The 18,651-nt window shown below is 38.0% G+C and overlaps 1 pseudogene; it reads left to right on the forward strand.

Annotated features, from left to right (window-relative positions):
• The first annotated feature begins 17,411 nt into the window (after window positions 1–17,411).
• LOC149416505 (uncharacterized) lies at window positions 17,412–18,166 on the forward strand (annotated as a pseudogene).
• Window positions 18,167–18,651: the final 485 nt, after the last annotated feature.

The raw sequence follows: 18,651 nt of genomic DNA on the forward strand, positions 1-18,651 counted from the left end.
GGAAAGTAAATGACTGTTCAGATCTGGTCGCCAAACACGGCTAAGGCCACTTCAAGCATTGTCAACGAATTTGACATTCAAACGATATTCATAAAAAGATGATTTACAAAAACCTACATACACACATTTTACTAAGTATTTTTTATTATGGTTTCTTTCACAACAAAAACACTTGAAAAAATGAAACCTAAACCAAAAATCACCACAAATACCAATATGTTAAACCATATACTCCAGGACGAATTACCGATCCAAAATATAATTCATCAAAACATTCGAAGTATTACAAAAACTTTGAAGATTTTATTTTACTAATAAATTAATTAAATATAGAACCCGACTTATTAATCCTCACAAAATGTTGGTTAAATTTCTCATCAATGTACAATGTCAAATATCATTAACTACATAGTGTTCGATACAAAACTCCACAAACATCAAAATGATGGAGTAATTTTAAACCTCAATATATCATAAGGTGGAATTCATAATTGAAAAAATTGAACTACAAAATACAAACTATAAATGAAAATAAAACTCTAACTAACTAACTAACTAACCATCACGCCGTTTCCCCGCAGGAGTAGGCAGAGAGGACGGACCGCCAAACAACTCGGTCTTGGCACACACTCCTTGCCTCATTCACATTCATACATCGTCTCATACATACTCTTCTATTGTTCTGACTCTTGAAATGGCCCGATCCAAGTATCTGATTCACTTGGTCGTGCCATGTCTTCCTCGGGCATCCCCGACTTCTGCTACCATTCACATTTGCATCGTATATTCTCCTTACACTCCTTTCTTCGCTCATTTGCTCTACATGCCCAAACCATCTAAGCGTCCCTTTCTTGATCTTACTCATTACGCTTACATCAGCCTTGCACTCTTTGCGGATATCCACATTCCTCACACGATCATACATGGTTTTACCACACATACGCCTCAGGGATCTCATTTCAACAGCATTCAATCTACTTTCATCCTTTCTTTGCCAGTTCCATGCCTCACTTCCATACATCAGGGTAGGTACCAGCACTCCATTGTGGACTGCTAACTTCGCTTCTTTGGACAATTTTTTGTTAGCGCCAACTGCGTTCAGTCCTCCATTAATGGAGTTACCTGCATTTACTCTTCTTTCAATATCTCTGTCAGCCTTCCCATCTCTCGTAAACATGCTTCCTAAATACACAAATTCATCCACCTGCTCCAAGTATTCCTCATTCACAACTATATTGCACACTGTTTTCGTACTTTCTCTTTCAAACACCATTACTTTAGACTTACTTACATTCATCATTAACTCATTCTTCACGCATACTTCTTTCATCCTAGACACGAGAGACTGCAGATCATCCATACTATTAGCAATCAGCACCGCATCATCAGCATACAACAGGCAACATACTTTCAGATTACTCAAATTCGCGCCCAATCCCACATCTTTCAATTCTTGCATACAATTATCCATGTATAGATTGAATAACCACGGTGACATTACGCAGCCTTGTTTAACACCTTTTGTGATATCAAACCACCCCGTAAAACCACCGTTCACCCTAACACATGCAACGCTTCCCTCATATAGAGACGGAATTGCCTGAGTCATATTCGCATTCACTCCATACTTGGACAACACCTTCCATAGCTTTTTCCTGTCGACTCGGTCGTATGCTTTTTGTAGATCTACAAAGGCACAGAAAAGTTTCTGGTTTTTTGCCAGAAACTTCTCGGTGAGCATACGCAATGAGAAGATCTGGTCCATGCACCCCCTTCCACTCATAAAAGCACCTTGCACATCCCATATTTTATCCTTTGTTTCCTTTCTTACCCTTTCAATCAAAATTCTACCATACAGCTTGCCAACTGAACTTAGCAGGCTAATAGCCCTATGATTCCCACATTCCATACGTGACCCTTTACCTTTGTATAATGGCATGATCACTGCCCTTCTCCAATCTAAAGGCGTGTAACCTTCCTTTAAACATTGGTTAAAAAGATTGCACAACCATGTGAGAATTATACGGCTACCTCCTTTAAAATATTCAGCAGCAATATTGTCGAAACCGACAGCCTTACCATTCTTCATACACTTAATTGATCTTTCTATCTCATCCATGCTAATTTCGGTAACATTCAGTCCATCATCGTTCATATCTGATTCGCCGCTAGAATTACTGTCACTCACTTCGCTTTCAAAGACTTCCTCGAAATACTTCATCCATCTCTCTTTTATTTTTTCCTCATTCGTCAACATTTTTCCATCTTTCGATTTTATTACTTTCATGCTTCCGGTTTCAGGGCCACACCGGGACCTTTTGACTTCCTTCCAAAACAACTTAATGTTTTCTTGGAAATGGTTTGTCAATAAAAATAAAACTCAAACTAACCAAACCAAACCAAACCAAACAAACCAAACCAAAAAATAAAACTCAGTCAAGATATATGTATTTTTCGCCGTTATCTACAAATTTATCTCCATTCCTTATAATAAAAAATTACATAGCATTTATATAGCGCAGTTTAGTGTCTTTTCACTTCAAGTCCGTTAAAATTCCTTGAATCACTAGACTCCATACTACTTCAAGAAAAAAACATCAGCAACCTGTTCATCATTAAGGATATCAACATCAAATTACTGGATACCGGAAGACACCACCTGTAAACACATGATTATCAATTGCCCCTCCTCTGCCGCAAAAAGCGAACCAACAAGAATAGAGCAAAAAATTAATAAATCATCTCCCATTAAAACTTGCACTGACCACATAATGAAAAAAGTGAAAAAAAATACTCCACAATCACACATCAATCCACTATAACTGATCATTACACTTTAATCCTTAAAATTCATTCAAAGAACAACCGTTCATCAACTCAAAATCAATCCTGGAATAAACATATTATATCTATGAAAAACTAAAAAGATCACTACAAACTGAAACCTGGGAATCATTATACAATTCTGAGGACCTGGATGTTGTTCGGAAAATATTTACTGAAAACCCTCAACTAAAAAATAAAAAAAACAATACTTCAACAAAAGAACTTATTGTATCCACACAATAAGATCATCAAAAGAGCTTGTATTTGACTAAGCCCACTTAAGTGTACAAGAAAAAAGGACAAACTCCATCAACAAGTAAAAACCAGTCTTTATTACCTTTCCCTGACACTATTCTATAATAACTATAGAAACATCTGCTCTAATCTTACTAAATCAGCCAAACAAAATAACTACAGAACTAAAATAGATATATCTAGTAATCATAATATACACTCTTCCTAATAAAAAAAATCCACTACAGAAAGTACTCTTCCACCATAATTCGAAATAGGGACTATGACACCAATTTTTAAATCGTGTTATCATAAAGACATCAATAATTATAGACCAATTACTATTCTAAACACTTTATCTAAATTCTTAGAAACAACAATCTTTTGATCGATTGATTTTTATCAATTCATCAATTACCTAGAATGAAACAAACTATTATCACAGAAACAATTTGGGTTCAGAGGGTCAAAAATTATTTTCATTAAAAACTCACATTTTTTTTTTTATATATATTTAAATATGAAATGAAATTCAGAAATATATACTATACTGACACCAAATACAGAATGAAACTGAAACCTCTTAACTGAACGAAAAGCACCAAGTAACATATTTATAATTATTTCAGAGAAATGCTTTTTAAAAATTTTCTTGGGCATTAACTATGTAACAATTTCTAGACATTTTTGTTTTATTGTGTGAAACCGGTGGAAAGGTAAACGAAATCAAAGTAATAAATGTACATTGAAAAATAAAACTCAATAAAACAAAAGTAATATATTTCTAACTACTTTATATTATCCACAATACTAAATTTTAATAATATGTAATTTAAATCCTCAGCACGGGAGATCCCAGTGAGAATATAATTATATCTATTTGTAACAACAAAAAAAGAAGAAAATAGAACACATTATTTTATAATCAAAATTTGTATACAGGATACAATTAACATTGTTATTGGGTCAGGCTTAGCGTAAGGTTCCTCGTCGCAAACTAATTAGTGACTGTTTGATTTCTACATTTTGAAAGGCTAACTAATCTGTCGATTTCATAATTAAATTGGTGGGATTCATGATATTTATATTGCCATAGGGACTGGACAATTTTACAGATGTCCATTGGATGTGAGCGCGCGGGAGTTCGGGCGCTATTAGCAGCAGGCTGCACTAATGTCGCCAGCTGAGAATCTCATTATCGCTACCAAAACTCTGCCGGATTCTAATGTTAGAAAATCGTCGGGTTATCGGATTTGGGTCTCATTTGATACGTGATTCTGAAACAGACGGCGAGAATAGGCTTTCTTTACAATGGAAAATAAATCGAGGAAAATTGAATCTTGCGAAATTATGTTGGAACTGCTAAAAGCAGATATGTTCAGTTATAAAATTTTCTACACGACCGTTTTCTGTTAGTTTAATAAAAATATTTTGTATTTAATCTTATCATCGTGTTCGAAATATTCTTTTATTTTTTTCTGGTTGAACTGACCTTGTACAAAACCAGTCGGAAGTGAGTGATCTGATGTATTGAATCTTGGAAATTGTAGAAATTTGTTGTGCAATTTCTCGTACTTTCAGCAAGCAATCAATCTTTCCTCATTGAATTATGATATATACGTCACGATGACTGATGATTAGGATCGAAGAGATTAATTCGGTTGCGGTGATTCATTCCTCTGTTTCATTCCCGCCCCTTCTGACAAAGGTACTTGATGTCGCATTCATATAAATAAAATAATTGGGCCGAGTGGTCCAAAGCGTTGGGTTCCCACCCAGGGATGAAGCGGTATTTAATCCTGTACTAGAAAGTCCTTCATCATTGCACAATTGACATTCTCCACTTACGTTGACGGTAGTAAGAGGAAATGAAATATGTTCATGAATGGTAGGAAATACGAATACGTAGCCCGGGAATATTTGTACTTTTCTCATAAACTAATTTGTGAGAGCTCGAAATAAGATGGCTAAGAGTCATAGAAACAAGTGCTTTTATAAAAATCAATCATTTCCTGATTTTTCTATATTTTTCAGTATGGCGTGGAAAAGCTAAATTACAAAAATGGAAGAAATAATGCCACAAAGCTTTTATTTAATAAACACATTTTCAAGTAAATGGTTATACTTTTAAACTGTTGGTACCTTTGTATTACTCAATGTTCATATTTTTTAGTTCCAACTGTTCTACATTTCAAATAAATTTTAGTTTCGTTTCATGAACAATTTTTTGCTGTAGTAATAACATTCCATTATTATAATCTAAGTAAAGAAAATAAGTCAAATATAATCAATAATAATTAAAATAGATCCAATACATATGAATGTAAAAAAGAATATTTCAAAATTTTCTTTCGGATGGGGTAAACTAATTTGAAAGATCGGTAAAATTATGTTAAATTATACACGGAGAAAAATGAGTACTTCCGATTTTTTGAAATCTTTGAACAAAACGGGATTGCAGGCCGTATCCTCATAAACTTTTACAACATTCATAACATATTAGAACATATGTTCACGCACCTGCGTTTATCCTGATAATATACAATGACGAAATGCAAAATATTTGAATGTTTATGAATACGTGTTCTGACGTCGCGATAACAGATTCGTGTTTTACTGAAAGTTTATTGGAAAACCTGTTAATTACTTCGTTTAAAGCTTGCAATCCTGTTTTTAACCGGTTCACGAATAATTTATATTCGTAAGTTTTCTCCGTGTACCATGAGAAAAATGTAGATATTATTATGATTTTTCAGTAAAATTAAATATTATCAAACTTGTACACAAAGGAAGATGATAAAATATTGTAACGTGTGTTATTATTCAATCGACATACGAGAGTACACCCCTACTAAAGCAATCTCAACACTAGCCGGAGTTTGCTGAAGTCGTCCGAACGTCCAAACGTCAAGATACATCTCGTACGAGTGTACTGGTCGCGAGCGTTTTTGATAAAGGCAAATTCAGTAAGGAGCGCAGGGGCGCAGCAGCCCGCTGCCAGCGCTTTGCGCGCTGCTCCGTTGGGAGCAAGCTCAAGAAGATGGATCATTCTTAAAATCGGAAAAAAGGAGAAATGAAGGGACTTCAGGATGACTTTGCTTTGCTATTCCGCACTACCGTGATTTGAATTGCAACTTCACGGAAATGACGCAGCGAGCTATGGATGATTCAGGGACGGAACTTTGACACACAAAAAAAGAAGCCGAGGATCACAATCGCCGCAATCCCGTCATAACTTGCGTATGTTAATATAATATCTTTCTCTCTCTCTCTCTTTCCCTCTTACGTAGGGATGTTTTATGTTTTTTCAGACATAATGATGTATAGTTGATTAAATTCACGATAGTGGTTATCTGAGAACAAGTGAGTGATTTAATTTTTTAATACTTGAATCCAAGGCCCCCACAATCTTTTGATAGAGATCTCTTGTTCTATATCTACCACACCATAACGCGCTACATTTTAGTGCACAACGTAGTATGAAACCCCAACATGCGTTACATTTAGCGCCCAACGTGTTATATATTCGCTACAATACGTAAAAGGGACAGACGCTGCACTTCTAGTTTCATATCCTACGTGACCCGTTCGCGCCTGCGCCTGCTGGACGCCGCGGCCCAGGAATACTATCCGGGTGGCGACGACAATCAAATCTCTACCTCATCTCCTCAGTCTCACAACATACTTAATTGGGGATAAGTCTCAAAAATATTTGTTAGATAAGTCTAACTCGTGTTAAAAACAGTTACCGATACATTTTTAATAGGTACTTTTTCTTTTACTTTTTTAGATTCCTCCCCGGAGACCGTCTATAATCTGACAGGAACTAATCTCGCATCATTGAACTTTTGTGTCTCTTTAACGTGCACTTTAGTGTCTGTGCAACACGGTGCCACTGACTTCATTCTTAGCTTTAGAGCCGTCAAAACTCATTTATTTCCCGTAAATATACTATGTAATACGGGAAATAACGGGTCATTAAAATTAAGTCGCGCGTACCGTCTTTCTACAAATTTAAGCATAGTTGCATAAAAATTTAAAGTTTATTAGTTATTCGCCAATAAATGTACTTAGTAGATATAGCATTTTGTAAATGTGAATACCGCATAAGAGTCCAAATGCTCCTAACTGTCTGGAGCCAGTGAGACTGTGGCATCCCTAAGTGAGGTATGTTGTGAGGTTGGAGATAGAGGGGCGGGGGAGGAGACGGAGAAGAGAAACGAGCGGAAATGTGAAGTAAATATGTTAAAAAACACACATTATAATGACATACATTAATTTGTACAGCTGCGCTAAATAATAGTACACATGAAAGATAGCTTTTTTTCAAATTTAACTATTCAAAAATTTATTTTGATTCTCCACAAATGATTATAAAAAATAGTTAACATAGATAAGTGATACACTTTTTGAATTCAACACAAATTTCAAATAATTTTTAATTTTTTTATTTTCTAGATTCTTATATTCCATGAAGTGGTGAATCATTTAAATTTACTGAATTTAAAGTTAATGTTCTTTATACAAATAGAACGGCGTCATATGCGCCTCACAATTTTTACCTCAGATGGGTGTTTCAAATATTGCCCGGCTTTTTATTCGACTTTGTATTTTCTCGGTAGGGAAAAAATTTGTTACCTAAAAACCCTACTAAAATTGCATGTGTTATCCAGCATCAGCATCACCAGCGACCAACGGCGGCCACATACTACATACGTGTTTGTTTGTCTTGTGTTGGGATCGGGGGGAAATTCGGCTGCGTCCTATTGTGGAATCCTTCCGCATTTGCCTGTTGGAGTAAGGGAAACCGCAGAAAACCTTACTCAGGAAGGAGCGGCCGATAGTCAACTTGAAACGTATGCGGCCTTCAGTAACATCGGTATATTTGATGTCCTGCATTTTGTGGTGTGTGTGTGTGTGTGTGTGTGTGTGTGTCTGTTTTTATGTTAATATATAACTATGGGAAGATAGAGAATAAACATCCACATTATAAAGTATTATATAAATAAATAAATAGATATATAAATATTATATATTAAGGAAGGAAGTCGGGAGTTTAGGAAATATCTACTGCTGGCTGCTTATTCGTCCGCGTCTGAGTTTGGTTCGGACCCTATGTGGTCATGGTTCATGAGGATGTGTTTGGGTAGTCTGTGTGAGTATCTAAATGTCAAGTCGCTCGGGGCATTGTATTGTCCTATGTCTCGTATGAGTGGGTTTTTACTAAGTCTGAGTGATTTGTGAAAGCGTTCAGTCAGTTTGTGTGTGAATTCGTATAAGGTTGGAATTTGTTCTCGTTCGTGTAATCTCTTCAGGTTTGTTATGAGTCTCGTGTTGTATGTGATTTTAATGCAGAGATTTTGAAGTGTCTGTAGATTCGTGTGGTCTGTGTGTGAGATACTGCTCCATACGGGAATCGCATAGGACAGTACCGGGCGAATGAGCGAGTAGTAGATGAGGAGTTTGGTTTTGGGAAGTAGCGGACTCCGTCTGTTGAAAATTGGCTTCATCGTGCCGATCGCTTGTCGCGTGCGCGTGTGCATCTTGGCTTGGCGAGATTTCCAGTTGAAGCGCGAGTCCATGATCAGGCCCAGATATGTCACTTCATCTTTCCATTCAATGCTATGTCCTCCCATTTCGATGTTAAAGTCAGGTGTTCTATTTATATGTTTTCTCGTGAACATGATGGCTTCGGTTTTCGCCTCGTTCAATTTCAGGCGCCATTTTTTGTAGTACTCTACGAGCGCGTCGAGCGCCCTCTGTAGGTAAATAGCAGCCAAATTCGCTTTCAGCGAGGAAACGTTAAGTTTGACGTCATCTGCGTAGATAGACAGATTGCATCTCTCGTCTCGGGGGATGTCATATGTGAACAGTATGAAGAGGAATGGTCCCAGTAGACTTCCTTGTGGCACGCCTTTTGGAATCTCACGCGTTGAAGATAGCACGTTCCTTATGAACACTCTGAAGGATTTATTCTTTAGGTATTCCTGTACCAGCCTCGTTAGGTATATGGGCGTGTTAGTGCGGTGCAGCTTGTGCACGAGCCCATCTATCCAAACGGTGTCGAATGCTTTCTCTAGGTCGATGAGCGCAGCGGCGGTGAAGCGGTGTTCGTTGAATTTTCTTGCGATGAATTCCGCTACTCTGGTTAGTTGTTAAGTCGTGGAGTGCCTCTTTCTGAAGCCGAACTGCTCGTCTGGCAAAGTCTTGTTGTCGTCGTGGTGTGGGACAAGCCTGTTGAGTATAATCTGTTCAAATACCTTGCTCAGTGTAGATAATAGGCTAATCGGCCGGTAACTTGTCGGCTGTGTTCTGTCTTTATTTGGCTTTGTGAAGGGTAGCACGGTCGCTGATTTCCAAATCTGGGGAAAATGTCCGGTCATAAGGCAGGCATTGAACAGTTTTGTTGTGTATATAATGGCTTTTTGAGGGAGATGTTTCAGTAAAATGTTGTGAATTTGATCGCTTCCCAGCGCCTTGTTCGTTTTTAATCGCTTGATTGTGACTGCAATCTCACTCGGTTTTCAAAATGAATGTCGGCAGCGTTCGTCTGCTCTGATTCGCTCAGCTCTCGTAGAGAATTGGCTACGATCCGGTCCGTAACTGGGTCGGAAAGGCCGTCTGTAGTGGCGTAGGCTCTCTCGAACCCGTCGGCGAGTGTGTCTGCTTTTTCTTGTAGCGACAGCGCCGTCCCTGACCCGTTCAATTTCGCTAAAGGTGGGATCGTGAAATCTTTATGTCTCAGCGCGCTTGCCATTTTCCAAAGAGAATTATCCTTCGGCGTGAGCGACGCGAATTTTTTGTTCCAAAGTTCGCGCTTGAGTTCTGCGATTTCGGTCTTGATTTCCCTCTGCAGGCAGTTGTATGCTGTCTTGAAATATTCGTCGCGCGTGCGGTGAAACATGCGTCGCAGGCGATTTTTGTCCTTGATGAGCGATAAGACGTACTCGGGAAGCTTGATCGTGTATGAATGTACTTATTTGAGAGGTATGTGTGTGTCTTGAGCTGTTTGAAGTATCTCCGTGAGAGTGCTTGTAGCTGCGTCGATTTCTTGTGGCGAGCGCAGAGTTTCCGAAGTGAGATGTATACGTTCGTTGACTTCCCTTTTGAATCCTTCCCAGTCCGCATTCTTAAAATTACGCTGTTTTTTGGGGCTCCTTGAAGTTGTGCCTCCTATAGTGAAGCTCACGGGCAGGTGGTCCGATAACAGCTCGTCTAGCGTGCGCAGTGGAGATATTGCCTTTACATTTTTCTCGAGTACGATATCCAATGTACTCGGATATCTAGAGAGCTGAGAGTAGTGCGCAAGTATGTCGGGCGCCATTATCGAATAGGTATTTGTCTGCATGTGTGTAAAGAGCGTTTTTCCGTTCGCATTTTTTTTTTTTTTTTTCTTTATTCATAAAATTATATTTAGATACAGGTTTTTTACATGCTTTTTGACTACCACACTAGACACATGTCCGTATTATGGTAGTCGAAATTTGTGTATAATTATTTAAATGTAATACATGATTCATTCAATTGTAAAATAGGTATAGGTTAAATAGGTTTAACTGAAAATAAGAAAGCGATAAAAATAACGATAAATTAAATAATTATTTTAAAAAGAAATTTTTTAACAGAATTGAAATGAAAAAAAAGAATAATAAAGCAAATGAACTTATTTAATGATGTCAGGTATTCTTTAAAATAGTTCTTTCCCTTCATAAATAACCAATACTGAATACATAATATTATGTACATGATCACATACAGGAAAGGAATTGGAGTAGGTGAATCTTGTAAACATAAAGAAAAAAATAAGGTAGGATACAAATAAAAATAATAGATAATGCTAGGGATAATAGAAATAAAAATAATCGCATCAGCGTAATATAAAGTTCTTGTTGAAATTTAATTTAGAGATAAAATTTTTACTCGAAAAATAAGAACATTATTAAGTTGTAAGGCATTCTTTATAATATTTCCTTCCTTGAGCAAATAACCAGTTCTGTACACTAATGGCATAAAGATCATCAGTTTTCGATGTCTTAATATCAATACTCAGTAAGTTGAACATTTTAGGCGAAGGCTGTTTTTGTTGGAGGAATTTTACATTTTTGGTGTGATGAGTAGCGGGTGCAAATATTGTGTTGAGTTTTGAGTGTTAAATCATTTTTCTTTATGTGTATAAGAATTGTCTTAACGTATAATTGTCTAATGTCTAGGATTGCGAATTTTTAAAAAAATAGGTCTAAAGGGTGAGATGGGTGACATTTTATTATAATCCTTAGTAGCAATTTTTGAATTAAGATCATGGGATTAATAATTGAAGCTGCACAGCCTCCCTATCCCACGATACCGTATGTAGCTATTGATTGGAAAAGTGCAAAATATATGCATCTCATTGTTTGAAGGTTCAGGATTGATCTAAGAGAGAGAAATATATACCACAATTTGGGGTCTTTTTGTTGTGAAATTGACATGATCCTCCCAACGTAGTTGATCATCTATAACAACCCCTAGATATTTAATTTGTTTTTTTTTAGGTTGGTGCATGAGCAATTATTGAGGAGAGGCGTAGGGGTAATATGGTTTTGTGGGCATGAGTGAAGGATAAGATTAGGACAGTTTTGAGGAGTAGTGACTTTGCGTATGGAGAAAAGTAAGTATTTTGTTTTGTCAATATTAAGAGTCAGAAGGTTGTCGTCTAACCAATGTTTTACTTTATTTAGGCCCTTATTTGCTTTTTCCATAGTTGAGTTCCAATTATCAGATTCAAAGATGATTACCGTATCATCAGCAAAAGAAATTATAGTTCCATCAATTGCCAAGTTACATAAAGTGTTTATATATATTAGAAAGAGAAGTGGGCCTAATACACTGCCTTGAGGCACACCGTACGTGATTGGTAAACTTGTCCTTCTATATTCTTTAGAAGAATTTATAAGAGACAATTGCGATCTATTTGTTAAATAGTTCTCAAACCATTTAAGGGGAGTACCTTTATAAATATATATAATATATAAATATTTATAAATATATATAATATATATAATATATTATACCTTTATAAACTCCTTCAGGTAGGAATACCTACCTGAAGGAGTTTCTTCAAAAGTATTCGGTGAGAGACAGTATCAAAGGCTTTGGCTAGATCCAAGAAAACAGCAAGGGGCTTGCGGCCTTTATCAAGGTTATCAGAGACTACTTTTGTAAAATTTGCAATTGCATTTGCGGCACTACTACCTTTGTGGAAGCCATATTGATTTCCTGAAAGAATGTTATTGACTTCAAGAAATTTGTATAGCCTTCGTTTTACCGTTTTTTCAATTTTTTTTTATATCGGACTCAGCAAGGATATTGGTCTATAGTTATTCACTGATGATTTGTCCCCTGATTTATAGATAGGAATAATTGTTGAGTGTTTTAAAGAATTTGGGAAAAGGCCAGCTTGAAAGCTTAGATTTATTACATGTTCAAGGGGCTTAGTGATGATTGGTTTGAGGTGTTTGATCAATTTAGTGGATATATTGTCGATTCCTGTTGAATGTGTGTTTTCGAGTGATGAAATAATTTCAGTGATTTCTTGTTCTGTGGTAGGAGTGAGATTAAATGGATCATAACAAAGATTTTCAATCGATATATTATTTGCAAGGTTATATTTTGTCTTTCCGTTTTTATCTGAAATACTATTTGCTTAGTCTGATCCGACTGTGGAGAAGAATTTATTGAAATGATTTGCAATTTTTTTTAATGATTTGTTGTATCTAGTGTTTGGTCTGCAATGGTTATTTTATTTATAGGTGCGGCAGTTTTGTTGGTATAGCAGATCTCTTTGACAATATTCCAGATTTTTTTATTGTCATTGGCAGCTTCCTTGATCTGTTTCCTATAATATTCGTCTCTAGCTCTGCAGATTATTTTTTTACAAGCATTTCTGTATCGTTTGTAAAATAGGAGAGATTCGTGATTATTGGCTTTGTTTTTACAAAATTTGTGAAGTTTATTACGCTTGTGAATACACTGTAGGACGCCATTTGTTATCCAAGGCTTAAGTTTAATTTTGCTACTACTTTGTTTGTCGTTGGTGTTGGATGTGGAACTTTTCAAATGGTTATGTATGGTGTCGATAAGAAATTCGCACGCTATGTTTGGGTCGGTGAGTTTATAAAAATTTGACCAGTTTTCCCTGGAAACCAGTTTAAAAAGAGTGTCATAGCAAATTTTCTTCCCGGGTATTTTCGATGCAGGTAATTTTTTAATAGCATGTGAAAAGGAGGTGATAGTGGCGTAGTGGTCTGTAACCGTGCATTGCTATACGAGAGATTCGGTATTCAATTTACATTTAGCAAAAACATGGTCAATGCAACTGACGCATAATTCTGAAATCCGAGTGGGGGCCGTAATAGCTGGAATAAAACCTTGTAGAGTTAGTAAGTTCATGTAGTCATTTGCTTGGGGATGCATCGCATTTATGGTATTAATATTAAGGTCACCAATAATTAGAAAATTTTCACGATCACTCATACACGATAAGGATTTGTTAAGTGAGTTTAGGAATGGTGTTATATTAGACGCAATCGGTGATCGGTATATAGATAATATCGTTACATTATTTTCTATTTCAAGTTTAAGACAATTTGAATTTGTGATTGAGATTTCTTCAACAGAATTTTGTATATGATTTTTGATGTAAATGATTACGCCATCATTTTGAGATTTATTATTGTGTGCTGTATTGATTATAGTCTTTTATAGTTTTTTTAATAAAGTTATCTTTGATCCAGCATTTGGTCAGGATAAGTAAGTCAAAATCTGAATCAAGGTCTGTGAGTAGTATAAGGAGTTCATTGAAATTTTTATTAATTGATTTGATATTTATGGAAAATATTTTTAAGTTTGATTGATTTAATATTTGTCGAACTTCTACAGCACTATTTGTTTCGGTACATGGAATCTTTGAGATTTTATCTAATAAATTTGTAATGTCTTCCATTTTTTAAATAATGATTTTGAAATAAAAAAATTGTTTTTAGATAAAAATAACGCACGGTTAAGTAATGAAAGAAAAAATATTTCCAAAAATTCTTATTGTTCGCAGAACTAAAAACAATAACATTTAAAAAGTTAATTTCACTTTTGTTAGTGATTAAAGTAATTAAAGTTTGTTTATGTATTTTGAATGTCGATTCGTATTGGAGATTGGTACAATTGATGGTATGTATAATTTATATTAGCGCCTGTTTGTTGGCAATTTCTCAAAACACTCTTGCTGTCTGGTACTGACGCCTGTTCGTTGGCAATTTCTGCAACACCCTTGCTGACTGGTACTAACGCCTGTTGGAAGGCAATCAACAATATGTTGTTAAATTAACGTACCCACATAAATGAACCACTGTTTAAAGTTTTTATATGGTGGAATCACCATTAAAACGTAGAATTTTGCACGACTTTTGGTGTCTGTAGCATAAAAACTTTGGTATTTGTAATCACAAAATGTTATTTTATATGATGATTAACTGTTTGTAGATATTTAGGTTGAATATCGGGAATCACTTTAAAGTATTTAATTTTATTTTTTAATTTGTACAAAAAATGACACAGTTGTCTTTTACGGGTGTAAAAAATAGGCTCATGAAATGCGCGGTAGTCACTTTAACCTTAAGCGTTAGTTAACGCTGACGTTAAAGTTAGTTAACGCTGACACTTTTTTGACTTGTGTCGATTGTATTTTGCTTGCAGATTTCAAAAACACTACCGTTAACACTATTTGACACCGCTGTCAACAACTGAAGAGGACTGACTGACATTACCTCTGTAGTTATTCCAGTAGTTGTGTTTGGCGTTCAAATCGCCTCCAATCACAACAATTGGTCCCAGATTGAGAAATTTACTTAGGTCTTCTCTCAATAGGTTTCTATTAGTGCAGTAGACGGCGATAATGGTATGCGCTCTACCCTCTATGGTGACTTCGATAATCGTGGATTCGGTGTGTTTCAACTTCGGAGTGGGGATTCTTGTGGATGTCATAGATTGTCGAACGAATATTGCGGTTGATCTTGTGATCTTTCCTGTCGGTCGTTTCGATAAATCTCGAAGCCTGGCACTCTCAGCGGTACGCTTGGATTCAAGTGGGATTCTGATTACAGAATAATGTCGGTGTTTGTGTCGTTTTCTAGGACGAGCAGTTCGTCTGTCTTGTAGCGGACGCTGTTTGCGTTCCATACGAGGACTTTCACCATCTCGGAATTATGCATCGAGGGTGGTCTCTAGAAGCTCCATAAGGACGACGAGCTTCTCTGCCCTTGATGTGCAGCGGGCAAGCTGTGATCGCATCCTCAGGAGGCCTTGGAGCAAGGCCATGATATCCAGGTCATCCTCTGTGGAGGTGGCTCCTGCTGTGGGCGGGGCTGGGGGCGGGGCTGTGGGGGCGGCGCGGGCTCGCGCTGCTTTTGGGCAGGGGCGGTGCCTCAAGCTACGTTGGCCCAAGAGCGTCCATCTGTCCTTGGCTGAGGAGGTGGCCTGCTGGGGTTCTGTTCTGCCGGCGGGCGTTGGGCCCTTCTGGCAGCTCGCTGTTGAATAGAGGCGACGTACGCTACCCGCTTGGGGCAGCCTCGGTAGTTGGCGGAATGCGGGCCTGAGCAGTTGCAGCATGCGGCGGGCTCATCTTTCGTCTTTTTGGGTGATTCTGCCAAAGCATGTTCCACCAAGCATTTAACACACCTTGCTGTGTGTGAGCAGTTTCGGGACCCGTGGTCAAAGTCCTGGCACCTGTAGAACTGGGTGCCGTGTTGTAAGTGGTTGCTCCTATGCTTAGTGTGTGAGGTAGATTGGGTACTCAATTGAGGCGGTCATCTTTACCACCTTCACAGCTAGGAATCCCTGTGATTCCTGATCCGCCGCTATCTCTTCCACTTCCACGAGCGGCAGGCCCTTGATAACGGCCTTTTTAATTTTTTCGGCTTCGGCCGTGAATGTGCGAAATCCGCGAGCCTCCGCTCGTAGTCCATTGGTAAGGGCGCGATGGTTCTCCATTGTGCGCACGAAAATGTTGGCCGTGCCGCCCCTGTTGTACTTGAACTTAAATAATTTCCCAGCCTCCAGGTGTCCTTGGACCGTGGCTGTTATTTGCGCATGCTTCATGCTCCCCAGGGTCATCGTGGGGACATGAGCCTCTTGACGGGGTTGGACGACCTCCATTCTGGGGGGCAGCCGTCTCCATCGGCTGCTGCGGTCTCGGGGGCGCTACGTAGGCCAACGCTGGGCCTATCGGGGGGCGCCTGGGGGCTGGACTGGGTCTTGTTGCCCAAGAGAGGCCTGCAACGAGCTCCGTCATCTCGGTGGCGTCGGGCGTCATGGGAGCCGTGGTAGAGGATGGCCTCCGGGTCCTTGGGTCCTCGGGGCGGGGCTGTGGTGCGGGGACCGTGAGGCACCTGGTCCCGGTCTTTCTTCGAAGCCCTATTTGGTGGGCGCCGGGCGGTACCACGACCGGGGAGTCCTCGTGGTCTGCGGGGAGCATCCTCGTCGGGAACATCTTCATTTTTTGGGAACGGTGCTTGAAAAGGGAGCACGTTTCGGGAACTTGCGGGCGGTTAGTGGGGGCCAGCGTGGATCTGCGTGTTGAGTTTTGTATGCGAAAGTTTTTTGCCTTGATAAAGGCAGTTGGGGGCGCGAGCGCCTGTTCAGGAGGCCGACGGGATTTCTCCGGCTGGCAAAAGTAACGAAGCTTGGCTGTGAAGACACGAGCCAGGGAGTAGTGCTTTTGTGGTTATATTACAAACCACAAAAACTGCACAATCCCAAATCTCTCCAATGTCAAATCAACTGCAACTAACAAACATACCCGTATATTAGAGCCCTCTAAATAGGTTCCTCAATCTATTTATTAGCATAATCTATGCCGGACATCGGGAGGGGGGACTTCAACTCCAAACGGACTTGCTAGTGGGCGCTAGAAGCGATCTGCTCCAATTGGCCCTGAGAATAAACTACACAAAGGCAAAAATACAATATATCTAGGTATATTGAAAGGTAAGACGTGTATGTATATGCGTAATATAGGCAGGTTTATGGCTTTTGGAATAATAATTAATGTCTGTGTGAATGTAAATTCTTGTAAGACTGTCAGTGCGTTAAGGGGTTATATACAGTTGGAATTTTCAAAAAAACGATTTTTTTTAATTTCATTTTCGTAATGTGCATTTATTTAAATATACACACAGAAAATTTCAAGTAAATTCGGCTATTATTTTCGAAGTTACATGCATATTTGTAAAGACGTGTCAGAGCGGAGACGGTGACTCCAAAACGTATTCGGGGGTTTTAAAAGTTGCACCTTACGGCGATCAAGAAGTTATGAAGAAATAATGTGTTCGACATGTACAGAAGAGAATGGGCACGAGACACCAAGATTGTGTGAATAAAATTGTGGAAAAAGTTCATAATAAAAATGAAAAAAAAAAAAAATTGGTGGAAAAGGCAAACTTAGTTGTAAAATTATCGACGAGTTGACAGTTTATTATGGCTTAGCAATTAGGAGAAATTATTATTCCGTCGAAAAAATGTATAATGCTATCTGGGCCACATATTATCATTATTGCTCGATTGGACCAGAGTCATGGTGCAGTTGGCAACGGGCAGTAGCTGCCAATGAATTACCCACTTTCAAGCATCATCATCCGTCATTACCACAAGATTTTGCTGAGGCTATACTTCCTATTTATACAGATCTCAGCAATGAGAAATTATTAGAAAGATGTGTGGGTGTTTTCACCCAAAACAACAACGAGAGCTACAATCAACTGATATGGAAAATCTCTCAAAAAATAGTTCAGGCCGGTTCCAAAACTGTAGCAACGGCTGCATAAATGATGCTGGCATATTTAATGAAGGTACAACATCATTATTATATTACATGAATGCAAAAGGGGTTTTACTTGGGCCCAAAGCGTATTCATGCGCCAAAAGAGAGGATAAAAAGCGCGTGGCCGTCTCCGACCGCAGAGCACATGATAGCACACGAGAGGGAAGAATTGTCCACAGGCAACACCAACTCGAGTTGTTAGAAGCTGCCGAAGGGGCGGAGGGTGTTTATGGCCCTGGAATAGACGACTTGATGTAAGTTGTAAAATATATGTTTTAATCTATGTTAAGTGCTTTTCAAACTTTAAACGCGTTTTTCTCAAAACAGTGTTTTGAAAGTCGGTGACCAAAATTACTCAGAAAAGGCTCAACCGATCAGTCTTAAATTTTAACAAAAGTTTCTTAAGTATATTTTAGAGTTTTTAATCGAAGGCCTGTTCTCACCGATAAATTTACGATTTTATACATGAAAATAGTGCAGGCGACTATTTAAAACAATTGCAGAAAAATAACCATAAAGTCAAAATATCACTGAACTTGATCTACACAGCATGCAGGCCCAAAAAATAAAAAATCCAAAATATTTTTTTCTGTTTCAGTTTACAAAATTATTATGTGTTAGTCAAATCAAATTAAATACCTTTATTAAAATATTCCACTACTTGATGAAAAAAACTTCAATAGGGTATGCTTATAATCATCTTGAAATCACTAGATACCCTTAAAATAAATCCCAACATTTTC

Source organism: Hesperophylax consimilis, chromosome 16 (assembly GCF_061612785.1).
Source record: "Hesperophylax consimilis isolate HC1 chromosome 16, BYU_Hcon_1.0, whole genome shotgun sequence".
NCBI lineage: Eukaryota > Metazoa > Arthropoda > Insecta > Trichoptera > Limnephilidae > Hesperophylax > Hesperophylax consimilis.